A 13,136-nucleotide genomic window follows, 5' to 3' on the forward strand; every position below is an offset into this window, starting at 1 on the left:
TCAGCCCTGAAACCAAACCTATTCCTAGTGGAGAAACACCACTACCATATCCACCTACTTCGAGGTAAAACTCCGAGGTTCTTTCAGAATTGCCTGGGAATAGCTAAGGCTCTTTCAGGACAAATTTTAGCCAGAAAGCTTTCAATCCCAAAAGAGGTAGAAGGAGACAGAAAGGGAAACTAAGATACTGACGTCACAGACCAACAGTGGCTTTTTCACTGTCACCTACACAGGTCTACCCATCACAAAGTGGGTGACACAGCTCCTTGAGGTTGGGGGGAGAGGGAGTTGCAGGCTGTTACACAGCTGCATTCTAGAGTTTACCACAGTGCTGGCACACAGTAGGAGCTCAAGATATATATACTGAGAAAAAAAAATAAAGGGGATTTTTGTTCTCAGTTTATTTAGGATGGCAGTTTGGTAATTTTTCTAAACTTTGTATCTGTTACTATTTCAACACTTGGGTAGTGAAACCTGAGTTGTTGCCTTTAAAAAAAATGTCTTAAAAAGCCTTCCAAATTGTAACTCAATGTGAGTCTGCCACAGCAAAGTGAGAGTGAGTGACCAGCAGAAGGAGTGTCAGCTCCAAAGGAAACTCCAGTTCCCCAAACGCCAAAAAGCAGTCCAGATATCCAGAGATGGGTTCAGCCTAGACTAGAGGAGGATTTCTGGAGGTTAGGTAAGAGCCAGCATTCCTCAGAAACTTGTGAAGCCGGTTCCCATCTGCCAGAGTCATGTCCCTTCCTACTGGCAGAAGGGACAAATGGCTGCCTGTGGTGCCTATTAGCACACCAAAACAACCACACTGGCCTCCAGGCTCCCTCTTCCAGTTAACTGGCTTCCCTCCCACCAGCTACACATTCTCCTTATAACCCTGCTATTCTGCTATTCGTGCTTTTGAGTGTATGTGTGTGTGTGTGTGTGTGTGTGTGTGTGTGTGTGTGTGTGTGTTCTCTCTCTCTCTGCTCCTGCTTGTCTGTGTTTTCTCTATTCTCTATCCCCTGCTGTTCTCCCCTCTCTCACAGACAGCCCTGACCATGTCCAGTCTACTTCTTTTTCTCTCTGCTCTGGACTCTTCTAGATGCTTCTGTCTGTTCTCTCTCTTATATCTACAATACAACTTTCCCCCTAACAAGGAATGGTCCCATGTCACCTTTACACAAGGATCTACTGCTTGCTGCTGGTGGAGGAAGAACATTCTCTTTGAGGGGTTTCTAGTGGGCAGCCCAGACCCATCCACAGACAGGCAGTACTAATGGGACTAAGTGGGCCATCGAAACAAACAACAACAAAAACATTAAGTTGGGAGGGTATATAATGGAGGGAATAAAAGGCGAGTTGGAAGACAGAAACAGGAAGTAGATATGATCATATTTCATGTATACATGTATGAAATACTCAAAAATAAAGAAAAATATTTTTAAAAAATGAGTGATCAGGAGCCATTCTCACAATTGTCTTTCCTAACAAAGTAGTTTTAACTACAAAAGAGACTGTAATTAATCACAAATCAATTGTTATAAAGACTGAATTAGTGGGAGGGGGTGCACACCTTTAATCCCAACACTCAGGAGGCAGAGTTCAGCCTGGTCTTCATAGTGAGTTCCAGGACAACCAGGACTACTCAGAGAAAACTTGTCTTGAAAAAACAAAACAAAACAAAACAAATAAACCTGAATTAGGCTTACAAGCACAAACCCCATACAGTTAATACTTATTTGGTCCTACCGTATGCTTAGCACTGTGTTCTTTGGGGGATAGACAATGATTACCACCACATAGTCCGCCACCTGATACAGGCACTCACACCCAACAGGTCAGATAGATGTGGTCATTTGTGCCCTGCACCCAGGTTGCAGCAGGCATCCAATGTAAGCACAAAGTATTACTACATCTAGAAATCATGCTGTAAAGACAACAACCTTTGAAGGTAATACTATTTCCATTTCACAAATGAAGAAATCAAAGCAGACAGCAGCCCAGCGTCTTTCTACAATCACAGGACCAAATTTCAAGTTCAAATTAATACAAAGTCGGGGCTTAGTCTTCCTGCTTACTCTTCAGGCAAAGGCCACCTCTGGGCCCAGTGGCCAGATGCCAAGGAGCCAGTGGAGGGACAGGAAGTGTCCTGGGCTTAGTCATCAGACTTAACCCTCCATCACCAGCAACACCCTAACAGAGATCAGTGACAGGCATGTGAGAGCAAAAGTACCACAAAGACTGTCTGCAGCTCTGCAATGGCCCTGCCTCAAATCCTTGGCCCTTATTGTCCTGGCTGTCAGACCAGTTGTGCCAGAACCCAGGTTTCTTCGACTACCCCCGCAACCCTGCTTTTGTACCTCACCACTCCATATCCCCCCAAGTTCTGCCAGATTAACTGTCCACCATCCAATCACTGTGTTGTTCCCACCCTGAGTGTGTCTCCCACTGTTATCTTCCCTGCTAAATTCTGTGCAACCTTCAAGGTCTCTTTTCTTCCAAGTGGCCCTTCTTGGTCACCTCCAGCCCCTCTGACTCCTGAAGGCTTAGACTAGAGTAGTATACTTCCCAATTCCTATTTGCTTTTCAAAACTTCCTCAAGAACTGCATATTCCAGAAGGATTATGAGCCAAACTGCAGCTTCTTTTCCTACCTTCAACCCAGTGTTGAATCCTGGTGGCAAATACTTGTGCCAGATAGACAGCCCCCTGTGTCATCATTGTCGTTTGCATTTATGGATTAGTTAGTCCTTTAACATTGTAGGTGGTCGTGGGATAGCTCAACAGGTAAAGGCTGTCATTACTGAACCTGACGACCTGAGTCCAATCCCTAGAATCCACATGAAAAAAGAGAACTGATACAGCTGTCCTCTCTCTCTCTCTCTCTCTCTCTCTCTCTCTCTCTCTCTCTCTCACACACACACACACACACACACACACACACACACACACACACATACACATACACATACACACGGGGTGGTTAGAATATTTCTAAAAATTTTAAGGATCAACAAGATGGCTCACTGGGTAAAGGCACTTGCTGCCAAGCCTGATAAGCTGAGTTTAATTGCCTAGAACCCACATGGTGGAAGGAGATAACCAAGTCCCTTGTTTTGCCCTATGACCTCCACATGTGTTGTGGTACACGCAATACACAGGATACTGTACATGTTCTCCAAGTTGCTTTCTACTTTACATAGCACGGACTCCTCCATGTCCATAACAAGGAAGGCCATAGCACCTGCCTCCTCATACAGCTTCCAGGGCCCTCAGCACACCTTATGCAGAAACAACCCTGGATCCCATCCCATATGTCAACCTACCCAGACACATAGCAGGCATCGCAAACTGATGACTGTGAACTAAGATGAGCCCAATACAAGTTTTATTTGAATTCCAATGAGGTTAAAAATCCAGTGGAATTTTAAAAATCAAAACTTTCACATACACATTTTTTAAAAAATCCAATCCACCTTGTAAATGCACACTTTTGCAAGTCTGGGAAACAGACCCACCTTTCAGGTCACTGTGGTCACTGTGGTTGCCACCACACCTCTGTTCCCAGGGTTGACCTGGGAGCCCATCTGTCATCGGTTTTCTCACACTCACTTCTTTACATCCAAAGCTCAGCCAGAATGTGGAAAACAAAGAAGTAAGCCTTGGTATGAGTGCTTAAGAAACAAACTGGAGCTCACAGACACACGAGCTCTACTGCTTGGTGAGCCCCACCCTCTGACGTTGCAACATTGGCTGTCACCTACAAAGCTCACAATGGAGTCTTTGAAAATAATCTAATCATGTTTTAAATAAGTTTACAATCCTGTGTTGGGCCAACTTCATAGCTGTGCTTGGCCATATGCCCTGGACCTCGGGCCGGATGCACCTGCCAGAGTGGATACTCTACCTTGTACCAACACCGGCAACTAGAAAGAACCTTCCTTCAGCAAGATTATGTTTAGAGGAATCTGACATGAGAGTAAGAATCAAAGGAAGATGGCAAAACTTGGTTAGTAAGTTTCCTTCTTATCGAATAAATAAGTATCATATATACATCCATCCTATCTTGGAAGAATCTCCCAGTGGCTGATGGGAACTTGCCCTTATACCTTCCTGCCTGGGATACAGCACAGCTAAACCCAGACCACCAGACTCTCCCCCATGGAGGAACAATCAAAAAACTGCCACTGGCATCAACCTTGAAGACATTTATTTATTTATTATATATACAGTGTTCTGCCTTCATGCATGCATGCCTGCACATAAGAAGAGGGCACCAGATCTCATTACAGATAGTTGTGAGCCATCATGTGCTTGCTGGGAATGGAACTCAGGACCTCTAGAAGAGCAGCCTGTGAGCCATCTCTCCAGCCCCCAGCTCTACTAATTAATAGTCCTTCTAGCATGGAAGATAATAGCTGTCTTATCACTATTGCTAAACACCATGACTAGAAGCAACTTGGGGAGGAAAAGGTTGATTTGGTTTCCACTTCTACATTGCTGCCATCATCAAAGGACATCATGACAGGAACTCACACAGGGCAGGGACCTGGAGTCAGGAACTGATGTAGGGACCATGGAGGAGTGTTGCTTACTGGCTTGCTCCTCATGGCTTACTCATCTTGCTTTCTTATAGAACCCAGGACTACCAGTCCAGGGATGACACGACCTACAATAGGCTGGGCCCTCCTCCATCAATCATTAAGAAAATGTCCCCCAGGTTTGCCTGCAGCCTGATCTTATGGAGGCATTTTCTCAATTGAGGTTCCTCCCTTTCAGATGACTCTAGCTCATATCAAGTTGACATAAAACTAGCCAGCACAGTAGCCATGTGTAAAGAAAGCATCTTCCCAGGCCACAAAAAGCTCCAGTTCTTTCAATGATGAGGACCTGTTTTAGTCCTTCCCAGTCATGGTCCGGCCCTCCTGTGCTTGCTCCGGCTTTCCCATCTGGTATGTGTATGGATCCTGAAGCAGATGTGACATTTGAGTGGGCTCTGACCAGTTAAAAATGTACGAATATTTACTCTTTGGACTCTGTTCTAGTGTTGAGTCCACAGGTCTCTTGGTGCGCCTGCAGCTTTTCCACACTGGACTAATTGGATCTAGAGTCAGTTAAAAACCTTAGAACTAATACAGATTGTGTTCTCTGGGCTGTCAGAACAACGGACCACAAATCCAATGACTCCACACAACGGAGATTTATTCCTTTATTGTCTTTAGCTTCTGGGGGTCAGAAGTCAGCGTGTGAGCAGGCTTGGTTCCATCCCATGGAAAAAGTAGAGCTGGACAACTAAACAACCATTTTTTTTAATGTTCTGTGGTTTAAGGGGGGTTGGGAGGATAGCTCAGTGGTTGAGCACTTGCCTAGCAATCATAAAGCCCTGGATTCGGGTTCTTAGGATGTGTGGATGGGGTGTCAATAATGTCAGAATGCCTCTGACCATGACTTGTGTTGTACGTTTTGAAGCCCAAGCCAAAAACCACCTACCAAACACATTAGTAATCTCTGCATTCCATCTAGTCATTGCTGGGTTTAGAACATCCTCCTCCCCTGCCCCTGCCACACCCCATACCCCAAAATCTCAGCTCCACATAGTGGCACACATCTTTAATCCCAGCACTTTGGAGGCAGAGGCAGGCAAATTCCAGGACATTTCTGCTACATCTTGCTTGTTACAAAGAGGCTGAAGTTGGGTCCTCATGCTTGTTAAGTCTATCAACCAAGGCACTTCCTTAGTCCCTAATAGTAAACAACACATGTTCATTTCTCACACTCATGGAGACCAGAAAGTCTAATATTACAGTTCCCACAGACTCCCGGTCTTGGTGAGGGCCCATTCATCATGAACAGATCTTCTTCCTGTTCCCTCAAATAATGGGATGTAGTAAACAAGCTCTCTGAAGCCTTTTCCTTCTTCTTTTATGTGTATGTGTAGTCTGTGTGCAATTATGTATGTGTAATTACATATGTGCAAGCATGTGCAAGAGTGTGTGTGTGCCTGTGTCCACTAAAGGAGGCAGCCATCCTCAATCACTCTCTACCTGATTCTCGTTGAAGCAGGATCTCTCAGTCTAACCCAGAGCTTGTTGATACGGTTAGTCTCACTAGCCAGCTTGCTCCAGAGATTCCTCTCTCTACCTTCCCAATCTGGAATCACAGGGAGCTACCTACCCACCCAAGGAGCCTCTTTTACAAGGGTGCTAATCCCATTTGTGTGGGTTCTGCCATTCCATTGTCTCCACACGCAGCTCTCATATTTCAGTGTCCAGTGTCCACCAACCGGCCACAGGAACTATCTGTACCAGTCACCATTTCTTGCATGCTGACCATTGTGACTGGAGATAACTGTATGCATCATCCCTAGTGGTCACTATGAGGTCTCATCATTTTAGGAATAACCCACAAGAGGGGAGAAATCAGTGGCTCAAGGCTACACACTGTAGGACGCCAAGTCCAGCGCCAACTGCCTCTTCTGAGTCATGTGGTCTCCTTTGCACCCTTCTGTAGGGTGAAGGCCACCAAGTGGGAGGTACCATGCTGCTGCCCTATAAGGGGATGTTTTCTAGATTCTTCTTCTCTTGGAGCTGTAGAGAGGGTTCAGCAGTCGAGAGCACTTGCTGTTCTTCCAGGGAATCTGGGTTCAATTCCCAGCCTGTCTCTAACTTTGGTGCCAGAGGAGCCAGTGCCCTCTTCTGGCCTCTTTGGGGGCTAGAGGTGCATATGGTCTTCACACATAGGCAGGCAAAACATTCATACACATGTAAAGATTTATTCCGTTTTCTCCTAGAATTACCTCCCCATTGTTGGGGATGAAAAACTTCCAGCAGGAGAGGTGGTGCCTCCCTAGAACCTAGGAGATAGCCCCAAACCTTGCAGTAGGAGCAGCGCAGTAACAAGGGGAGCAGCAAGAGGCAGAGTGGGCGCATGCGCATGTGCTCACTCAGTGGCCTACTAAATCCCAACCTTCTGCCCTCATCCTGTCAGCCCCAGGCTGTACTTGGGAGAATCAGCACATAAAGATTTATCACATATACAGTGTTCTGCATGCCACCATGTGGTTGCTGGGAATTGAACTCAGGACCTCTGGAAGAGCAGGAAGCACTCTTAACCCCTGAGCCATCTCTTCAGCCCCGTTCTCAGCCTTCTTAATGCTACGACCCTTTAGTATAGTTCCTCATGTTGTGGTGACCCCAATTGTAAATTTTTCACTGCTACTTCATAACTGAACTATTGCTACTGCTATGAATTGTAATGCAATGTGTTTTCTGATGACCTTAGGCAACCCCTGTTGCCTAAGGTCGTTCAGCACCTCCTCAAAGGGGCTGCAACCTACAGATTAAGAACCACTCTGAGGGCTCAGGATGCCCAGAGCCCAGGGGACATTCCCAGAAACCAAAGCACAGGGTCTTTGTGTATCAGGGTGTAGGAGATAAAGTGGCCCAGCACATTCCAATGGGTGGAGCCTCCTGTAGTAGCTTCGGTATTGTTCTACCCTAGATGGTCCCCATGATCAGGTTACTCAGGTTACTCAACCTCCTGCCCAGGACCTGGTAAACCTGCTGTTTCCTAAGTGTCCACTCAAAGAACTTCTAGCAATAGAATCAACAGTCTAGGGACTCCAGGGGGAACCTGAGGGACAGTGCAGGACCCAGGGAAGAAGGACCCTACTCTACCTCGAAGCTGAGGAAACAAATTCCAGACGTCCAAGCAGGGAGAGGCTCCCTGCCTATCTTACCTTTAGAAGAGGGTAGGGCAGGATAACTCCAGAAACGCCCCACCTAAACAGTTTCCTGCTCTGTTTCTGAGCTGTGCCATTCAGGAAGGGAGTCCTGTCTGAGGAACACAGGAGGAAGAAGGGGTCTGACCCACAGGGACCCCACGTACCCAGAGTTTCCACTGTATACACCATGAGCACACACACAACGCCCTGGCAGAACTTTCTGTTTTGACTCTAGTATTTTCTTTTTCCTTTTGATTTTTCAAGATATTAAATGGGATAGGAGAGAGGAGAGAGGAGAGAGCTAAAGAGAGATGTCAAGTCAGCAGGAAGAGAGTGAACTTGAAGATAGAACTGGGCCCTTGGCTCTACCCGCCAGGACTCCCACTTACAATATCATAACACCCAGTACCCTCAGCAGTGTGTACACTTCACAGAAAACTTTTCTGTTATGCCTGGCAGCAAGAAGGTAAACCAGATGTTTTCTTATTAGGGTCTACTGCCCCACCCTAAAGAAAACCTGCAGATTCTCCACATCCTCAGCAGAGGGCCCACCATGCTGGTGTATCAAGACTTCTCCCACAGGCAGCCAGAAATGGACATTGCTGGTAGACATAGATTACCAATGCAAGATGGACATCCAGAACAATAACTCTAGTGCGTATACTCTTTTATTTTATTATTTTTAATTATGTATAATTCTGTGTGTCTGCATGTGCGTGTCTGCATGTGCACATATGCACCTGAGTACAGGTGTTCATGGAAGCCAAGAGGTTGTTATGTCTCCCTGGAGTTGGAATTACAAGTGTTATGATACTGTGCAAGGGGACCCTGGCCAGCCAGGGTATCCTACTGTGAGGGAAAAGATGCCTGGCAGATGCAGCAGCAGGCTGTGGCGCATGGACAGTCACTCATACCCCAGGCACTGCATCCACATGGAAATAAGTTTATTATAATAGAGAGATGAAGAGAAAGAAGAAAGGGGGAGAGCGGAATCAAGGGTGCACACCTTGTGGGAATGGAAGGAAGAGAGGGAAGGAGGGAGGGCTTTTTCCTTAAATGAGGTTTTCACATAGGATACAGGGCAGCCCCAAGGGGCAGGTCAGAATACTAACAACAGGTAGTTGTGGGTGCTAGAAACTGTACCCAGGTCCTCTGGAAGAGCACTAAGTGCTCTTAAGCATTGAGGCTTCTCCCCAGCCCCCATATCACATTCTGCATCACCTTCAATTCCAGGCATCTCCCACCTGAATATAACCCTAGGAGCAGGTACTGTTCTCTTCATTTCACAGAGGAAACTGAGGATAAGAACCACTAGGAGAGCCAGATGGTGGTGGCTCACACCTTTAATCTCAACACTCAGAAGGCAGAGACAGGAGGGTCTCTGTAAGTTCAAGGCCAGCCTGGTCTACAAATCAAGTTCTAGGATAGCCAGGGCTACACAGAAAAATCCTGTTTCAAAAAATCAACCAGGGGTTGGGGATTTAGCTCAGTGGTAGAGCACTTGCCTAACAAGCGCAAGGCCCTGGGTTCAATCCTCAGCTCAAAAAAATCAACCAAAACAAAAAACCACTAAGAGATCTATCGAAGGTGATACAGCTAGAGAGGGCTAGAACCAAGGTTCAACCCAGGCCCTCTGACCTAAAAGATTTGGGGGGAGGTCAAAGGTTGGACTACTCTCCATTAGACAATAACGCAAGGGCTGAGGATGTAGCTCTGTTTGCAGAGTGCCTGTCCATCATGCCCAAGGCCCAAGGGATGCATGCAAATAAAAGTCCAGAATTTCATGATGGTTTTCACTAATAAGATTACTGCCTTTTTAAAAAATGGTTTATTTATTTTTATTTTCTGTGCACTAGTGTTTTATCTGCACATATGTCTGTGTGAGAGTATCAAACTGCCTGGAGCTGGAGCTCCAGACGGCTGTGAGCTGCCATGTGGGTTCTAGGAATTGAACCCAGGTCCTCTGGAAAAGAAGACTGTGCTTCTAACTGCTGAGCCATCTCTCCAAATCCAGCATTCCTGCTTTTGAAGAGGATTGTGTAAAGAAATGACCCTGGCCATGGTGGTGCATGCCTTTAGTCTCAGCACTTGGGAGGGAGAGGCAGGTGGATCTTTGTGAGTACGAGGCCAGCCTGGTCTACAGAGTGAGTTCCAGGACAGCCAGGACTGTTACACAGAGAAACCCTGTCTTGGAAAACAAAGAGAGAGAGAGAGAAATGAGAGCACACAGCATCCTTCCTAGCACCTCCCACTCTAGAGCTGCACATCACTGCCTCTGAATCACACATTGAAATCAAGCCTTTCCCAATCCAAGTTCCATTCCCCAGTGTCAAACTGTGTGGGCAGGGAAGGACACAGACAGCAGAGCGCTTGCTCAGTGAGCCGCTTTCTCTGCTGAGTGATGCTATCTGATGCATGTTAAATGCCTCCCTGCAATTTCTCAAGTGACTATTAATCAATGAACCAAGAACAGAGGGCTCCAAGGGAAAATCTGCCACTGCAGAAGAAAGCAAATCGTGAGTGGCATCCTAGCTGATGCATAAGGGACAGATGGCCATGGTCAGTACAGTCACTTGAAGGAGTTGGGCCTACCAGTCACAAGGTAAGACAACAAAAGAGCCATCTACAAATGGGCAAAAGCCTACCTTTTCCCAGGCTTATCTGGGCACTGGCCAAGCCAAGAAGAGAACTTATCACAACTGTCTAAAGAAGCAATGTGGATCAGTGCAATAGCACATAGCCATAGTCCCAGCTGCTTGGGCCCAGGAGTTTGAGGTCAGTCTGAACAATATTGTGAGATCTCATTTCAAAAATAAATATATAGGGCCGAGGGTTGCTAAGCGTCAGTAGAATATAAGAGGTCTAGGATTCAGGCCCGGCATCTATGTAAAAAGCCAGGTGTAATCTCAGAATCAGAGAAGCGGAGGCAGAGGGATCCCTGGAGCTCACTGGCTGTCCACCAGGCCAGCCTGGGCAAGTCAGTGAGCCTTGGGTCCCAGTGTGAAAGCCTGCCTCAAAACACAGAGAGGACAGCATCTGAGGAATAACACCCAAGGTTGTCCTCCCTGGACTCAGTTTCCCTCCCACTGGAAAAGTCATCTCAAGACGGAGGCATGCACCGTGCTCCGCCATTCCCCTTCTTCCAACACAGTGAGACAGTCAGAGAGGCTCCCAGTGCTGAGGGATGGCGGAGGCAGGTGGCAGCTCTCACAGTTGCCGTGCATTATCTCCTCATTCTGAGTTCCTACAAGGGAAGGGCTGTGGGGATGGAGCACCTCTGCCCTCAGTGGCCCAGAAAGGCTGCTGGTTGCTAATCACTTTCTGTGAGTGCTCACGGGCACCTCGCACGTACTGTTTTTGCTTAGGGAACAGAGCAGTTAGAACGGGATTCGGCCTTCATGACTGCAACTGTGGCTGTCGTGGGAAGGGCTGCCCACAGCACACATGTGGCTCAAATGTGAACTGAAAAGTCCATAAAGGAAATACGCAGTTTGGTACTGAAGGCCTCTCAGGGAGTGAGGAAAATGGCAAATGCTCATTTCAGGGCTCTGGGTAGCAATCACTACCCACTCCCGGTGTGTTCAGTCACCATGACAACCACCCAAAGTCTTCCTTCCTTTGTGGCAAAGACAATAGAAATTTTAATTAAGGCCATTTTTTTTCTTTGATCAGTTGGAAGAAAACATTCAGATAATGTCATCCAGAAGTACATGACCAGGAACAGTTTAGGAATTGAAAAATATTTTCATCAAGTCACATGACCCTACCCCTATGTCCCCAAAGCCTAGTCTCTGGCCTTCTCAACAACTCAGATTTTACAGAGCTCATAAATTTAGATTTGTCTGGATATTTGATCCAACATCATAAAGCTGTGTAAACATTCCAATGTAATTTTCTGGCTCTGACTGAGAACAGGGTTCTAGCTATTTTTATTTCAGTAATAAATTCAAAAGGTCTGATCCATTTTACATAGGCTTGATGTGCAATGGCCTTTGGACAGAACAGATCTGGATCCCTGTGGTGCACCCTGTGTTTCAGGGCTGGCCTTTTACCTTCTCTAGACCCTTCCTACCTGGAAGACAGAAGTTGGAAGGCCACTGTAAAAAACATGTCAGTGAGAAGTAATAATGATCATTTTATATATGTGCATATGAGCTGTCAATAACAACAATGAAACAAAGCAATTATTATTTTGCTCCAAGTAACAGAAGAGGTCTGGTCCTCTCTTCCTATGAAATATCTGACACATACTGGCTCCTCTCCCTCCTCCATCCTAAACCCAGGCTCTTGTATCTCTTTCTTGGATTATACTGCATAACCTCTTACCTTCCAGATCCTTCTGTACAGCTCTTGGTCCTCAGGACCACCAACCCATGTAGATTGCTCACTCTGCTCTTCCTACTTCCAGTAGGATTTTTGGGGTGGGGGAATGACATTGAATTTTACTGGAAACCATTTTTATTTTAAAGGCCTTTGACATAAATGGAGGGCTAGAAAATACCAGTGTTGCCAGTGAGATGGCTTAGCTGAGGGGTGCTTGCTGGCAAGCCTGACACCCCAGAACTCACATGGGGGAGATGAGCAACTTCTGAAAGTTACCTCTTACCTCCACATGTGCACAGTAATAATGCATATTTGAATACACACAGACTCATGCTGTTTTTAATGGGATGGGAAAAATCTCAGGAAGGGTGACTCGTCAAAGGCAAAGAGCCTTTGTAAACCTGACAGCAGGACCAGAAGCTTGCTCTGGGGTCTTGGGTGGAACAGGGAGCCACAAGGCTACGGGAAGGCAGGGAAGTGTTCAGCAGATGAGGTGCCAGGAGTAGGCACTCAGCAGAGCTGCCCTCCATTTCCTCCACCATGGCACAGAGACCTCAAGTGTAGACAGACACCCCTTCACAAACTGAGCAGGAAGGCTTTGAAGCCCCAGATATGCTATCCATGAGCCCAAGAAATGCAGGTCATACTCTATGCTGCCAGTGTTCTGTGTGCTAGGAAGGAACTGTGCATATTTCAGCTCTCACAGCTGTAAACCTTCAGCTGGATCCCAACTGTGTGACTACACGTTCTGCTCTCAAACATACAGTGTGTGCAAGGTTAGCCTAAACAAGCATGTTTGGACGATGCAGTGAATTAGTCTTAGGAGCACAGACACCATGACAGTTCTTTCCTGGACTCCAGTGTAGCTTGTTACATCTCCTCCTCTTGACCTGACCACTCAGCTCCACCACCATCTAGATCATCTCCTCCTTGTCACAGAGTTCACACAAATTTATACAAATCCAAGTGATGGGAAGAACTGGTCAAGGTCCATAGTGGTTGGGTAGGGCAGGGAGAAAGGAGGTGATAAAAGGCAGGAGGCTCTGAAGTAGGACCCCTCACTGTGTTTGTCAGGCCAGTTTGTGGACAACCACCTATGAGATCTGTCACAT

General features: G+C 46.5%; 1 protein-coding gene across 9 annotated transcripts in view; it reads right to left on the reverse strand.

The window, feature by feature from the left end:
• Positions 1-13,136, reverse strand: part of Plekha7 (pleckstrin homology domain containing A7) — a 185,333-nt gene that overhangs the window by 77,213 nt on the left and 94,984 nt on the right. The gene's annotated exons all lie outside the window — the stretch shown is intronic.

This window comes from Onychomys torridus, chromosome 1, assembly GCF_903995425.1.
Source record: "Onychomys torridus chromosome 1, mOncTor1.1, whole genome shotgun sequence".
Taxonomy (NCBI): Eukaryota; Metazoa; Chordata; class Mammalia; order Rodentia; family Cricetidae; genus Onychomys; species Onychomys torridus.